The 16,346-nt window shown below is 37.1% G+C and overlaps 2 long non-coding RNA genes across 14 annotated transcripts in view; one reads left to right on the top strand and one right to left on the bottom strand.

Annotated features, from left to right (window-relative positions):
* Nucleotides 1-16,346, bottom strand: part of LOC146761417 (uncharacterized) — a 93,643-nt gene that overhangs the window by 13,338 nt on the left and 63,959 nt on the right. Inside the window, exon 2 of the long non-coding RNA XR_014944067.1 lies at nucleotides 13,736-13,881. This is a non-coding gene — a long non-coding RNA (uncharacterized LOC146761417). The remainder of the gene's footprint in view (nucleotides 1-13,735; nucleotides 13,882-16,346) is intronic.
* LOC107311762 (uncharacterized) overlaps nucleotides 1-16,346 on the top strand; it is a 99,678-nt gene that overhangs the window by 28,328 nt on the left and 55,004 nt on the right. For 10 of the 13 annotated variants that reach the window (XR_014944057.1, XR_014944061.1, XR_014944056.1 and 7 more), the window contains 2 exons: nucleotides 3,197-3,261; nucleotides 5,936-6,040. The exons of 1 other annotated variant lie outside the window; for it this stretch is intronic. This is a non-coding gene — a long non-coding RNA (uncharacterized LOC107311762). Of the gene's footprint in view, nucleotides 1-3,196; nucleotides 3,262-5,935; nucleotides 6,041-12,765; nucleotides 12,924-16,346 lie in introns of all 13 variants that reach the window. 2 more of the 13 variants (XR_004306659.2, XR_014944060.1) reach the window with 2 other exon arrangements.

Below are 16,346 nucleotides of genomic sequence, written 5' to 3'. Positions count from 1 at the left end.
AAAATATTTTTATGCTATAAGCGGTAATGACTTTTTTACTACTCTTGTAAAAACTCAAAGAGAAAAGAAGATTCTTGGGATGGATGGACTTTGCTGTTCTTGAGTCGATTACTGGAGTGAAATTTTTGTTTTCAAATGCACAAAGCACCTGTTTCATTAACTAACAGCAAAACGAGAACCTTCCTTAGATTGTGGAAATCATCCTATAAAAACTAAAGATGAGCAGGTGTTAACTGATGCTGTCTGACATACTGCTTGTGAGTATCTTTAAATTGCTCATTTCTAATAGAACCATCAGCTACCTGGCAAGATTCCGGTAAGACAGCAAATTATTACCAGTGGTAGATTATATTTCATTCTGTCTGTCACACTGCATTAGGCTGCCACTGTAGTGTCTCTCTTGGAACTGCCCCTTTGTCTGGATTTCTCTTGATATAGAGCAAAGTTTCCAACCACACTGAGACGGGATTTTAGTTATATGGTTTTGTTCAGACAAACTTACTCTCCCAGTGTGCCTGTGAACAGGTTCCCTCCCATCCTGTTCAGCTGAGCCAGGTAATGGAGTCTTGTGCCCACTCCTGAACCAGTTACTGAAAATACCCGGGTTGTCACGAACTGCTCTGTGTAATGGAGTCCAGCCTTGTCTGCAGCTTTCAATTCCAAACCCATATTTCAAAACTTCTGAAAAGCGGAAGGGAAGGGAAGGGAAGGGAAGGGAAGGGAAGGGAAGGGAAGGGAAGGGAAGGGAAGGGAAGGGAAGGGAAGGGAAGGGAAGGGAAGGGAAGGGAAGGGAAGGGAAGGGAAGGGAAGGGAAGGGAAGGGAAATTTACACTGTAATGTATCAAGCTTTTGTTTAGCACTGTCTGCAACAATTACACTGCTTTGTACTCCATTTCCACTTTACTGGTAATGTGACTGGAGAAATGTCGTATTCCAAAATCAAAGAAAGTAATGATTCAACTTTTTATTTTTTTCAAATTTCTAGAAGGGGAGGACTCTGAATTAGGAGAATGCTGTAGCTGTACTGTGTAAACTTTTAATACAGCACTGTCTCTTACATATCGTTTGTGTATGGAGTATATGAATGGAAATCCTGTGCAACAGTTACTGGTCCTATAAATGTCCTCAGGGTATCACTCCTCCTCATGTGATGATTGCCATGTGTATCCTATCTTGTAGCTTTCTCAGATAAGTCTCCTTCTGCCTAATATAATTCCACCTTCTGTGTTGAAATGATCTGGTTTCTGACATTTTCTGTCATGTGTAAATCTCTGGCTCTTGCATGGAATGTCCTATATTTTTCCTTTTATTGGTATTTTTTTATGGTAGATGTTTAAATCACTTAAATCTACTAGTCTAGATCCATAGTGAAAGATTCAGAATGGACAGTAGTGACATAAATCCACCTACCACTCATAGTAAGCTTTCCTCCTGATTTCTGCTTCCATACTCTCAGTCTTCGTTGTCCTTTGACCTGACTGTAAGCATTTTTTTCCAGCATTCATTTCATGTTTCTGAACTACTAAAGAGACCTACTGCAATATGTGTCTGTAACCCCTTCTGCCTATCTACAGCTCACCAGGGTAAATTTTCCACCTCTCCATTAACCCTCATAATGGTGAATCTCTACAATCTCCTGCCTGTAGCAACCATGAAAAATCACTTTTTCTAGGGCAGGGTCACTGAGAAATTTAGTGTGATGCATGCTGCTCCTAAAGTTCCCAAAGGGACTTAAGTGTGTAAATTTAAATAATCATTTTCTGGGGAGAAAAATGTAGGTGTTTTAGGCTTTCTTGACAGATTTACCTATATACATCCAACTGCTTCACAAGGCTTTGGCACGTCAGTACTGGAGAGCAATATTGGTGGTAGATGCATGGCTGGACTAAGTGATCTTAGAGGTTTTTTCCGACCTTAATAATTCTATGGTTCTGTGATCAACAAATGTAGAGGAGTTAGATGTAAATTTGCATTGCAAAAGATACTCATCTCAGTAACGACTTATGTGTGTCTTTGTACACTGCAATAAATGTGCGATGTGCATTCCTCTGGGTAACTACTGCTAGGCACCTGATCTGAGCTTCTTTCATGGTGATTTGTCTGTGCTCCTGCATCTAAAAATACCACTGGTTCTTTCTAGTTGTAAAAATGGAAAAAACTTTTGATTTTTTTTTCAGGCATTAAAGCTGTTTCTTTAGTAGAAACCATTGTAAAAGACAAACCTGATGATGCAGCATTAAAAATGTTTCCGAAAGATCTTAACTCAGACATGTACAAAGAATTGGTTTGTGGCTGATCTGTCTGCCTGTGAGAATGAAGTTAGGAATATAAGGAAAAATGCCTACTTTTTTTTTTAGATGTTATTGTATATTTCAAAATATCCAAAGAATGAGGTATGTTTAGCACATCTGTTCTTTGCTATTGAACAGAGGGAGAGCAGAGGCCTACTGCCTGGGGGAAGATCTTATGCTGCTTTCTCACTCAGAATATATCTCACATCAGAATCTGTTTTTTTCAGCTATACGTGACTTTTTAAAAGTCATCTGAATGTTTAAAGATGCTCTACATGCACAAGGCCATTTTAGATTTCCAATATATATATATTTACCCCACACACTGTGAGTATATGCTTTTTAATCAGTGTCAGTTACTGTACTAGGATCACTGTGTATGCATATATCTGTTACCACTTCTTTCCTATTCCATAATAAAAATACACACTCACCTAATATTCCACCTGAATTAAAATGCATAGACCTCTGTAATAGATGTCTATGTACTTTATAATAAAATCTAGACTGCTTTGTGGGCATTTTTTTTATTTTTTATTTTTTTCCAGATTGCAAAGTCACAAATAGAAGTATTAAGTGTAATCGGTTGTACTTGTATCTCTGCTGTTCAGTGAATGGCTTCAGAAAATTGCTGAGATTTGTTGATGATCTGCATATCTTATGCTGAATAAAGTAGCTCCCGGACAGTCTGCAGTTCTCATCATCAAAAAAACCTCTCAAATTAAGATGAATTAGAAGAAATATTACCAGATTAGGATACAGAGACAGAAGGAGGATATATGGGCTGCTCCAAACGTAATGCCTCCTATATCATTATGTTGACTCACAACATCAGAGGGAGATGTTGGTAGTATGGTACTAGAGGCTGAACCTTCCCACCAATATTCAATTATTTGTTGTTGCAGTGTGACAGATGGCAGCAGAAGGGCACTCTGACAAAACAGTCTTTGACATGGAAATGCGTATAAAGGTAAGGTGTGGAACTGAAGTCTTCCACACAGAAAAAATGGCACCCATTAACGTTCATTGAATTTGCTGATCATTAATGGACAAAAAAAAATTGAGTGTGAGCGTAGTGTGGCAGTGGGTCATGTATTTCACCAGTGGTCACAATGACAGTGGGTCACCTCCACAAAGATTTATGTAAGCGCATCATGCAGGTTCATCATTGGTGAAAACACATGGCTAATGGTGGTTACTGTGTTGAAGAATACTGTTTTGTAGCTAAGAATTCACTCTATCAAATAGTGTTATTGTATTCTTTGTATATATTGTAGTTTCCAGGGAAGTAGTAGGAGGCATTGCATTCTGAGTGACCTACATACTTTTTCTCTAATTTACAGTAAGCAACTCTAGTAAAAGCAAACAGTTTTCAGTAGCTTCTTCCTTTGTACTTCTAAGCTGCTATCTCATGGAATGTATTGCCTTTGCTACAATCATATTTTATATTATAGAGCATACAGATAATCAGTCTGAGGAGAAAGAATTACCAAATAGCTATAGTAGAATTGTGTAAGACAAATACATTTGTAGTTGTTTTGATATCTCTACTGTGTTACCAGGTGCTACAGTGTTTGGGGTTCTTGAGTTTAACCTTAACCATAAAAATACAGGTTTTTTTCTCTAGTTAGAAATTAGTTAGTTAGAAAGCTAGTTTGCAGATAATTGCAGTACCTTTAGAATAACTATTGCTTTTTAAAATTTTATCTATGTTATTATGTTTTCTTATAACCTTTATCCTCAAAAAGACAGTAACTGATTATTAATTTTTGTTTAAGTAGATATGTGTTAACAAAAAGACATGAACACTGTCAAGATGGAGTTAAGGTAGACTGCAGATATGAGTATATATAAAGCAGGACTACGTGCTTCATGATCATGACATCTTTTCAATACTGTAAAGAAATGCTGCCAGAACCTCCAGGCTGATTCTCAGAGGAGAGGTATGGAGAAACTTCTGGCTCTCGATTGAGAACTTCAGCTCAGTGAAAGTTAAACCATTGAAGCCCTCAAAGAAACTACTGCCAAACCCACAAAAATTGGACTTTTTGCTGAACAGAGCCCACAGAAAGTAATCTTTCATTCTGAATTTAGAATGCTACAGATATTTCATTTCAGCTGAACTTAAAATTTTAGTTTTACACTTTGCATCTTTCAGCTGCTTTAAAAAAGGAACATAGAATCTGCCACCTTCTCTGTGAGCTTCATTCTTATTGTGAACTTTCTCCCACAGATGATAAATGCACAATAAGTTCACCCTGTGAAATTTGTATAGTTCATTGTAAGGTAACCTATTACTTTGCTTGTGCCTCCATAAAGGTCACAAGTACACAGCCAATTTAAAAAGAAGAACTTAGCCAACTGAAGTGTGGTAGAAGCCTATAGCTTACCAAACAGAATGATCTCCAGCAATTTGAATGATTCTTTTAGTTGAGATCTTCTGAAGATAAATACTCATCCATCCAGCTCCCTTCCTGTTTTGTAATGTCTCCCTGTCTTATTTAATAAATGCTTTCTTGCTGTTTCTTGGCATCTTCCAGAACAAGGAATGTAAACTGAAAAGACCATGGAGACTAGAGTTGGCCCACGATTCCATAATGAATAATATCGAGAGACACAGAGACGAGTCTGTCAGCCCATACCTCTTGCCATGGCCTCTACTAGGGAAAGTTGCTCAGTGCTATGTGGAGTAGGATCTTGTTATACTAGCACACATGAAAATTAGAACAAAAATGCATGTTCTCATATGTACTGCTGAGTACAGTACAAGAAAAAATGTCAAAAATAACAGTAAGAAAAGAAATGCAAAGAGAAAATAGTACTACACAGCAACAATTTCCTAAGGTTTACTGGCAAAATGTTATGATATTTTTGGTCAGGTAGAAATCACCATAAAAGGACAGTAGCTGCTGGTTAAACATTATTTATTTATTTATTTATAGTCTGTAGCCATTTATTATTGTTTAAATGAATGAAATAGGATTTGCGTTGTGACAGTTGTCCTCCAGAATGAGTACCTCAGCCTTTGACATATAAATTGTTTAAAGTTAAGATAATCCCTTTTTAAATAGTATATATCAAAATATATATGTAATTAATCTTTCCATGTAAAATGCACTTTCACATAGAAATCTCTTGAGATTTATTTTCTGTTCATTCATGGAAGAGCCGTTGCTGTAGGTACACATAAGATGGTGCACTGAAAACTCATTAATTCTACTTCTGGGTGGCCCTGGAAATCTCTTAAGTCTCTTCAGACTCTAATATTTTGGCTCCATGTAGATTTCCCCTTCAGAAATAGCTCACTGTTTTCTACATGCTCATACAACCTATTCTTGGACCTTTGAAATATTACAAAAGAGTATTGTATTCATAAAAATTCAGTTCTGAATAGCATTCATCTGCAGGTTACTGAGCCCTTTATTAAAAAGGAGAAGTTTAATGGGAAAAATGGCTCAAAGTAATGAGCAAAGAACAGCGTGGTTTCTAGCATTGTTGCTGGGGATTAGGTAGCCCTGAATTAGTTCAATTTGGTGTAGATTTTCACCTATTTCACCAGGAGGGCAATGCTACTCTTACTTATTGTGAAATTATTCAAGAGATATGAAAAGAAACTAATGCATTCTTTATTATTCATACCACAGTGCCCAAGCCTAGCTTTATGAAGCCATTCTGACTGTCTTCAGTAGAGCAGAGCAGACCCTTCAGAAATCCTTCAAAGTGCACCCAGAGCAATTGTGGCTTTAGAGGTAGGTAACTGTATTTCTTAGTCTTTCCTTCCCATATGTATCATAGGGGATTTGCTCTTATGAGTCAGAGAACTCTGGTGCTTCTCTTGTTCTGTCCAAAAGAAGTAGTTCTAAGGTTTCTTCATTACTCTCCATTATTACGTCGATTCTGTTTTGAATACCAAAGAAATAGTAGTAGCTATGCATATCATAGCAAAAAGCTGTAAAAAGTTGACTATCACAGACAAGCAACTTACTAACTTCAGTAGGGTTTATGTTCCCAGACACCTTTTGCATCTACATCAATTTGCAGTTTCACTAGGTTCAGAACATGGCACTGAAAACAGTTCGCATAAGAACTGCTTCATTGATATCAAAACTGAGATGATAATGTACCCTAGTGCACTTCAGTTCTTTGATATTTTAAGGGCTTTCCTGGTAATTTCTGTCTTTAAAATGTTCACCTTTTTACTCAACACTTCTAATCCTGAGCTTAATTTTAGGAAATCATTTCACACGTCGTTCATGTTTTATTGAAGTAATCCCAGTTTATTCTCTCACATTGTTTTTTTTGATGATGTGGAAAGGTGCCAACCTATTAACCAATTGCTGAGAAGTGTTGCGACTTTATGAACTGTATTTTACGTTTTGATTTCCTGACAAAACAATGTCCTAGGCCATCCATTCCAGACTTACTGTATCCCTATGAGATGGTAAAGGATACAGTTCTAGCTGAATGAATAACTTTGTTGTTCATCTTACCTCAGCTATTCATTTAACATCCAATTTCACCTTTACCATTTACATATGCTTGCATTTCAGATTTCCTTCTGAAAACTGTTCTCAGAAACCTAAACAAACAAACACACTCAAAAATTCCCAAATTGAAACAGAGCAGGATTTCTCCAGATGTGGCAATTTCCATCAAATTGAGGATTCGTGAAGCCATATAAGAATATTTACTGGGTAACATGAGGTTACCTCATGAGATCTTTTATAAGATAGAAGCACAGATAAGAGGATACATATCAAACAAATATCCAGACTTTCCCACAGAGTGCAAATCAAGGTTTTACAGACACCCAGAACACACTAGCATGTAGGATGTATAAGCCAAGAATTTTAAAACTTTACTTTAAAACTCATATCAGGAACGGATTAGAGTTTTCAAAAAGTTTTGTGTAGTTTCATATTTCATTACTCTCAAAACAAGTTTTTAATGTTGTGTGAATGTTCATAGAACCCTCTGGGTGCAATGCAATATGACATCACTAGCTAGAAGTGGAGTTTTCACTAGTCTGTTTCTGCTGGACTAAACAAAAATCTTGTAAAATTATTTGACATTTGATGTGGAAAAAGTAAGTGGTTCAGAACAGATTCCTACTTCTTACAGACTGAATCTGAAATAGTATGTAAGGAAGAAAATTAAAAAAAAAAATAAAAAAAATTAAAAAGTTTAAACTTAAAGAACTGGATTATTTTTTAGATAGTCTTGCTTTACATAAGTGGAGTCTAGAACAGTTCAGAATGCTCTTATATTTGAGTAAATCTGCAATGAAAAATGACTACTAGCTTTCATACAACACTGAATGTAACAATAGAAGTACTCTATATCTTGCATTCTATTAGAAATTACAGCTTCTGTCTAAAACCTTTCCTTGCTCATGCAGCTCAGCTTCCTCACACTGGCTGTACAAATGGTATAGTTCTGCTTGTGGATGAGAAATGGATTAAAGAGAAGATGTGGTTTAAGATGTCTGAGAAGAACATAACAGTCTATAATAAGAGTGTCTGTCACCAGATTATAGGGACTGTGGAAGATGTGACTTTCTTGAACAATGCAGTGTCCATGAGTTACAATTGCCCTCAATTTTCAGTTGAATTGGTCCTGTAAAGCATTTATTTTCCAAGTGATTTGGGATATCTTGTCATTGTTTATGTAGTTGAGTTTTACCCAAAAAATGACACAAATATTATTTGGCAATGCTGTTAAGCCATTTTTAAAAAGAGCATCCTTACATATACTTTTACTACAGTACTGTATCACATTTGCCATTTATGAATATTTTCATCATTATTATTGCTATAGCAGTGTGGTTCCCGTAGCGTCTTTTAAAGCTCTTCTTGGCTTTATTTTTTAATGTGTTGGGATCCCTAAGCCATCATTAGGGACATTCCACTAATTATGTGAACAGTCTTGCCTCCAGTTGTTGAGTCAAATGCCTTGCCACCACGACACAGACATTTTGAGAAATTGCATGGTTAGACAATAAGCTGACAAGTTAAATTATTGTGATCTGCAGTCTTGGATGTCATTTTTTTGAATGGCACAGCATTAGCATAGAATTGTAGCTCCTCATCTTGGTAATGTAGACACTGCTGAGAGAGAATTTACAGTAAGTTATTGGGTACCTTGTTATCTAAGCATAAGTGCAAAATTCAGGCCTTTCAGAGACTTTGTGTTGTGTCGTTTGATTTTTTTTAAGAAGACTCTAGCAAAAGTCTTTATAACCACCAGCCAGATGAATAACACTATAGGAGCATGGTGTGTTCATTTGTGTTCCTTAAAAAAAAACTGTTTATGAGCTTGCAGCACTTAAGCTCAATGAGGTTTTGGCGACAGATTCCACACTGTATGAATAGCAGTTCCAAACCACTCTTTGAAGTAGATGTGGTTAAATTACTTGTTGTGAATAAAGTATCAGAAGTAAGCCTTTTTTCTTCCTGTTCACAAAGCATTCTTGAATTTAGGATAGTTCTTAAGAAGCGCTCAGATTTTGTATTCACTGTTAAGTTCATATGTGCAACCTACTTCCTACAAGGGTCAATCATATCTGCTTTCCATTTCAATGTATTGCAGTAATAAGATTTTAGTGAGATATTTATCTGAATATTTATTGAAGGATCTTCAATCCAAAATGTATAGCTGAATTCATCAGCTCTTAACTGGAATGAGAAAAACACTGGTGCACATTGATTCTCCATTTCATGTCCATGCAAAAATCTAATGACTGAGTACCTGTTATAGGATTTCTACTAATAACCTATGTCAGAATATATTCTTAAATATTCTCTTAGTCATCCACATGATAAGTCTATGGCCTATTAGTATGGCACTGACATAATTTGCTACTATGTTTTATTTAGATCCTTCTACTTTGTCTTTCTCATAGTTCAGCAGCTCCTCAAGGTAATTAGTTACCAAAAATTCTAATGTTAGATGGAGAAAACTATGAGCTTAGCTGCAAGAAACTTGCTTTCCAAAAGTAGGCTGTGTGAACTGATTTTTTCTTTCAACTGTGGTCTTAGTACTTCTTTGCCCATAAGCACACAGTCTGCTGATCTGGAGGGCAATCTGACCATTTTTTGTCTATCCACTTATTTCTCAATGGACATCATAGAAGCAACTGAATCTTCTATGGCATATTGTGTCATATCACCACACTGACAAGAAATAAAAATGTCTTTCTTGAAGATGCTGGAAACCTCTACTTCTCATCTTGGATTGCTAATTTCTTCTGTTATAAATTATAGCCAGCTTGTGAACAGACACCGCTTTCCATTTTTCATCAGCACGTTCCATTGCCACACTCACTTTTTGCAGAATGGTCATAAATTCAAGTATTACTTAAAGTTGTCCCAAACACTTCCACTGAGGAGCTATGTTAATAATTTTAACTTTGATAATTCTTACTTTGTTCTTTTATTTTCTGAGTTCTAAGGTCTTGTTTTTGTTGAATAGGTTGTCTTATTCCTCAAATCTCTGCTGTAGGTGCTACTTTCTCAGTCTGGTTAAGAGCTTTTCCATTTGTATTTGCCCTTTTCTGATAATGTAGACTTGTAACGGGGAATAGATTCTCCACTTCTTCTTGAAGAAATACCAGATTTTATTCTAAGTCCTCAAAACCTTCTCATGGGGAAATTGAAATGCTGATAGGAAAACAGTCAGTGGGCCCTTCCTGATAACAGCTATTGGACAGAAGTTTTCCTGTTCTTTCTGGTATTTCCTTTTTATTCTTTGATCATTTCAGATGGTATCAGTTTTATTTCCTCCGCTCCGTGTCATCTTCCAGTTTCTTGTAATGTCCTGATCTAACCTTTTGACCTCCCTCAAATTAATGTTGCCTCTTCGTCCTGAAGCCAGTGGCTAGCACTGTTCTTTCTACTGAGATGGGATTGTTTAAAGCATAGTGCAGCTGAGAATAGTACAATTTTATTTTCTTTGAGTGGTTTGGAGAAAATGATTGCCAAATAGTTTCATCACAATCCATGATGTCAGTGAACAAGTAACAATTGAAATATTCAGTTGCTTGAATAAGAAGCATATTGTCAGGTAATCAAGAAAAGGGGAGTAAAACTCCACTGCATTCACTACCTTTTAAGTTGTTCTTGAAGTGGCCTCCTAGGCAACTTTGCTAGGGATGTCTTGCTTTCAGCCTTATAAGCAAATATCACAACACTTTCTTCATGAACCTAAGTCTGCAGGAGTTTTCCCAAAAGTATATTTTCTCCTTATTTCTCTTCTTCCCTCTCTTTTGCCCTTTCTGGCTTCTGGTACGAATTTCTAGTCTGTTCTAATTGTAGTTAGCCCTTTGTTGTTTCGTTTTGAGTTCTAGTAGGTGTAAATAGGTAGCATTGGCAAAAGCATTGTTGAAAAGCCCTTTTAAGTTTATTTCTGTGGGAAAGATGTCAGAGCAATACAGCCTTACAAACAAGCCATGCCTGTGATTCTGTGATAATGAACAAAACAAAACAAAATATTTCATTCTCCTGTGTAAAGACTGGAAATATTCATGTTAATAACTTATTACAAATGGGAGCCCTTGGGTGTTGGAGGACAGGAATGTACGTTCCCATGGACATGCCATCCCACTCCATACCAGGGGATTAGGCTGAATGTGTGGGGCCAAAGGTAGGCGAGCCAAGAATTATTGGAACTTGTACTGTGCTGGTCCTCAAAGTAGCTGTGGGCAAACGAACACAGATTTGCTTCAGCTATGGGAGCCAGAGATGGACTTTATCAAGGGACATAGAGGGAATATGGATAATTTATTGCATCCCAGGAAGCCGCTAAACACTCCTGAGCTGGGAGAAGACTGGAGGAAAGTATCCCCCCTTCAAGGACACAGTAGGCAAAGGGACAGGTGGGAATTTTATTTTGATTTATACTGTTATTCCCAGAGGACTGAAATTTTGGCCATTTAGAAAGTAACTTAGTTTCAGTATGTAATGAAATCAAAGTTCAGAGTTAAAGAAACCCCCTGGTATGCTTGTTTTGAGGAAAATGTGCAACCAGAACCAACTCAAAACTTTGGCTTACACATGGTCAAAAGTAGAATGGCCTTGCTCTTTCTACAGCAGTTTAACAAAAGGGTGCAATGCTGCTCAGCTTTTCATGAGACTGATGCTGTTCAGAATTTTTAGAGTTACCTTGTAGAAAATAAAGACCTTGCATGTCTCTTGTTTAGTCAGTTTATACTACTAAAACCTACAAATACCTTAAAGAACCTCCTTAGCTCACTGCAGGAGTAGCTACATCACCAGAAAAAGTGTGCTCTACTACTTAAGAATAAAGATTCCAGTCTTTCAAATCAATTTGTTCTAAGACTTCACAGTTGTTTGTGTTAGAAAATTTTCCCTAGTTTGTGACTGAAATCCCCTTGCTGTGAGTTTAGCTTGCAGCCCTTGTTTTGTCCTTAGAGGACACAGAGGATGGTGTATTACCTCTGACTTCAGAAGTATTCTACATGTGTTTGAATAATCATGTTTGCCCTAATAATTTTTCTCTGAGTATATAACTCCAATCCCTTTGGTATTTCTGTATGTTTAAAAATCTCTGATCACTCTTGCTGCTGTTCTCAGGGCTCAATCTAATCAATTCACAACCTTCTTGAATTAGGCTCCACAATCTGAATGTGTTTACTTCAATTGCAGCCTTGCCAGCAGTGCATGAAGCAGAACCACTGCCTGTGATTTACAGGCACTGCCCTTCTTTATACAGCCCAGTGCAGTTTCCTTTTGCCACAAAGGGGATGCGCTGTCAACTTGTGTTCACATAATGATCTATGATAGATCAGATACAGATTTATTTCATAGGTTTATACAGGGTAGATAGAATACAAGAATGTATAGGCTCTTGTTCTGCAACTAAGCTCAAACCTATTTTTTTTTCCAACCAATATTTACACAGTGGATTACCCCTATATAGGACACAAGCTTGGAAAACAAGTCAAACAAGAAGTATTGACTTCTTTTTTCCAGGCAGCACAGCTCTTGGCAACAGTCAGTGTATGGATGAACTATATTCCTGATGGGAGCTCGGCTGGCATAGAACAAGCTCTATTAAGTGTAAAATTGCATATTGACCCCTACTTGCTATTCTTTGTGTCTCTAGGATTTTAGTAATGATCTACTCTTAAGGATGAGTGGGAGTTATTTGTCCCTTGCTCCCTCATAAATGATATTGCAATAACAGATTGCCTGGAATTTTTCCTCATGTTGGAGAGCTAATTAGTTTCAAGTATTTTAGGGGAGCTCCAAGCTTGCTTAAGAACACATATGCAAATACATGGTGGGAGGAAGGGAATGATAACAGTCTGGAGCCATGTCTTTAGCAGAGTGATCGACAGACTCAGCAGACACATCTGGTAAGTAACTTGATGGCAGGCTCTACAGACGTGCTGTAAAATTGCAAATGTAGTCTGTAGAGGATAAGGGCTCCTTAGATCTGACATTATATTTGCCAGGCTCACGCTTTTCGAGCAGAGAGGCCCTTCACCTTCTACTGTAAACATAAAGAAATCAGAGGCTCTCTCACGCAGTGCCGTTGGCAGATCACCGTGAACTTGTTTCAGCCAGAGCACACTTCGACGTCATGGTCAGTGAAAGTGTCTGAGCTTCAAAGGTAAGTCCTGTGCTCAAAGAGAGACATTGCAATGACCCAGGACTCCCAGCAGATTCGGTTTCAGTTACTGGAAGATTCTCAGAAAATTCAAAGGCACTTCAGCTTACTTCAAACTTTAGCAAAGAGCAGTAGATCTCCTAGACAAAGCGCAAAGTGTAGCACTAGCAATCCAGGGAAAGTCTGCATCTTGATTTCACTAGAACAGATGTTATCTGCAAGCAATTAACATACTTGTCATCACCAGTGAAATAGATACAGAATTCTTCAAGGTTTTTTTTTGTTGTTTGTTTGTTTTTTGTTTTTTGTTTTTGTTTTTTGTTGGTTTTTTTTTAATCTATCCTAAAGAAAAGTGCTTATGCACAAAGGAAAATTTCCACATTAGTATTAAAATAGCATTCAGTGAGGCGAGCAGCATGTGTCACTTTTTCAGTTTCTACCAGTTCCTATTTTTTTCAAAGAGTGATGCTGTAACACTTAGATCAGAGCTAGAGAATACATTTCATCATAGACATGTATCTTTTAACAGCAGAATGTTTGATGGCTCTATTTTTCACGAAACTGTTGTTGTTTTGAGATATTCCTGTCTGTTATGTACAGAGCAATAGCCTGTATGTACTACACATTCACAAGTTTCACCTCAACATGGCTTCAATGAACTCCAAAGATTTTTGTTTATATGGGTAAGGGAGAGACTCAGGGAAATAGTCCTGTATCATCTGTTATTTAAATCCTGTGATTGTACTTTGCAGAAATTGTAACTCTAATAACTGGAAGACCTTGTTAAGTAGTTGTTTTAAAGATTGCATACTGACCTGCCTTCTGAAGAATCTTCTGATTTGTTTAGTTGAAAGATGAGATCTACTCCAGTTCTATGTACTTCCTCTTAGTTGCTTCTCTTCATAAGGTCTCTGTAACAACCTCTTCCTCCAGATGTGCTTTGCCTCCCAGTAATATAGACCTTCATTTGTGGAACACAGGAAAGAAAATTGAAACCCTAAAAGAATAATGGGATCATTCGCATTATACCACTGCTCATTCTCACTAAATTCATTTGCTACAGTCTTAGAGAAACAAAGTGATTCTGAGTTGGTGCTGGAGGAGGCGGAAAGATGTTTCAGTTATTAGGAATGAAGTACATGAATCCTACAGGATTCTTGTGTGATCTTGGTCAAGTCACTTGGTCCCAAGTTAGTTGCAGAAGCCTGCTAGTCACTTTTTCCATCTAGGCAAGCTCTTCAAATTGCCTACTACACATTTCTGATGTGACAGAATTAATGGGGCAAATCTTGACTTGGACTTCTGTGTGTGATACAAATAATAATTTATGAAAGGAGGTATGAAACCTGAATTCCTCCCCATCCCTTCTGAAACGTTACTTATTGTCTCAGCTTCTCAGTTTAATACACTTCTGAATTAAGCAGTGTCAACCTCATTTACAGAAAGTACTTGCTCTTAGAAGATCAGAAGTAGGCAGTAAACCATAGTAACAAAAGCAAAAGAAAGAGATTGAATTTGAAAACAAGCTGCTCTGATTCCATTTTATTTAATCTGTGCTACCCATATGCCCCCTAAGCTCTGTTCTGCAGCAGCATCTTTGTTGATTAGTAAAAGAAATTGAGTAGAAAGTGGCTGTCATGCCAGAAAGACTCAGCAGTGAATCTTCAGTGAATCACAGATATTTAAATTTAGCTAATATAGTGACATCTTGAAGTAGCCAGAGGTAAATAATTTTCTCTACGCAGAGGTTTTTAGCCCACAATTCCTTGAATATTTTTTGTGAGTAAATGATCCTATGGCATGTACTCTAATTAAAATCATATTGGGGCTGTTCCATATCACAGCACAATCTTTGGAGTTTGCTTCTTCACCTTCTTCTGCCTTTCCTGCCGAGACCTCCTTGTTTACATTCCAGCCATGCAGACTGTCAGTGCTTCCAAACCCATCTAAAATGAACCACATGGACAGCATGAGGAATGCCTGAAAGAATGAAGTTGTTGTACTTCAAGCTCTGTGATATATTACAGCCCAAAGATGGTCTGGCAAAAGAAGTCACGTGTATACCAGTCCTTTAGGTACTATGATGAAGGGTGGAAACAGGGAAGATTAAACATTGGCTTCTGAAGTTCAAATCACAAATCATGCTTTCCCTTTGAGTATGAGTGATGCTCTCGTCATGACAAGTGGGCTAGTTATAAAGCTTTAAGACTGACACGGGAGCTTTACATTAACATCCCCTTGTTTCAGAGAGCAGAGAAGGAACTCTAAATTTTATACAGTTATCTAGTTGCGAAGAAAAAGATGAATCAATGACTTCAGTAGAGGTCTGATCTATAAAAAAAACTCTGCTTTTCTTGTGGAGACAAGGCAAACAATTCAGACCATCTATTCTCTTACAGTACCTCCTTTCATCGCTTTCTGAAAATTGCCTTTATATTTTTGATTATGTTCCAGTACAGTAAAGCTCTGCTGGACCTTTATTATTTTCCATGTTCTCTTTTTGTGTTTCAAAATGGTTTTATCCCTCCAGCAAAGGGGAGGATGGGAACACCCAAAATAAGCTTTGGAAGCAAAAATAGCCATCTACTACTTTTTACTGTTTCTACCTTGTAGCTTTTGCTGATAGGAAAATATAATTAGATATGTTATTACTTTCTGGAACTACTTAGAAAACAGAAAAGGAGTTTCAGGACTTACATTCATTTGGGTTAATGCCACAGAAAAAACAAAGCAAGGAAGACAAAATTTGAATTTTAATCAGGCAGATATGGAGCCTTAGTGTCAGGTACATTGGGACGCCAAAAATGTGTAGAAAATTAGTAATTGCATTATGTCAAAGGCTTTTTTTGTGACTGGCTATGTTATTAATACTTGGAAGACTGCTGTCTATAAAGTCTTCTTCAGCATGGATAGGGTTTTGTGTGCTATGGAATCCAAGTTGCCAGGGGCAAAAGTTTCATTGTTATTGAACAGACAAGGTTTGGACTGTTCCTGGGACCCACTTTATACCAGTGACACTATGTACAAAGGAGAAAAATAATCTGTAGATATCATAACAATGGAGAAGTTGGTGGGGGAATAGACTTAATAATATCATTTGGAGAACACATCTAGTGAGGCAACAGTTCGAGATCATAATGAAGTTAAACTTGAGAAAAGATTGAGTCTGAATTGGCAAATATAGTCTGGAAACATCACTAGAAACTTTCCTGCTCAAAGGAAGGATTTTCTCCTCATAGCTGTGGTTGAAAATTTTCCTTTCAAGCTTTTACTTCTTGCTAATAGCCATATTCTATCCAAGATGACTGAGTTTGGTCTCATAGTTAGATGTCACTGAGGAATAACAAAAGAACTTAAAAATACTTATAGATGATTTGCATTGGGGGTGCACATGGCTTTCCTTCTCTTCAGTTTTGTAAAGAAGGA

Source organism: Coturnix japonica, chromosome 3 (assembly GCF_054131305.1).
Source record: "Coturnix japonica strain WE chromosome 3, WE-NBRP24, whole genome shotgun sequence".
NCBI classification, from domain to species: domain Eukaryota; kingdom Metazoa; phylum Chordata; class Aves; order Galliformes; family Phasianidae; genus Coturnix; species Coturnix japonica.
The sequence above is the reverse complement of the archived record's forward strand: the minus strand, read 5'-3'. Positions and strand labels throughout refer to the sequence as shown.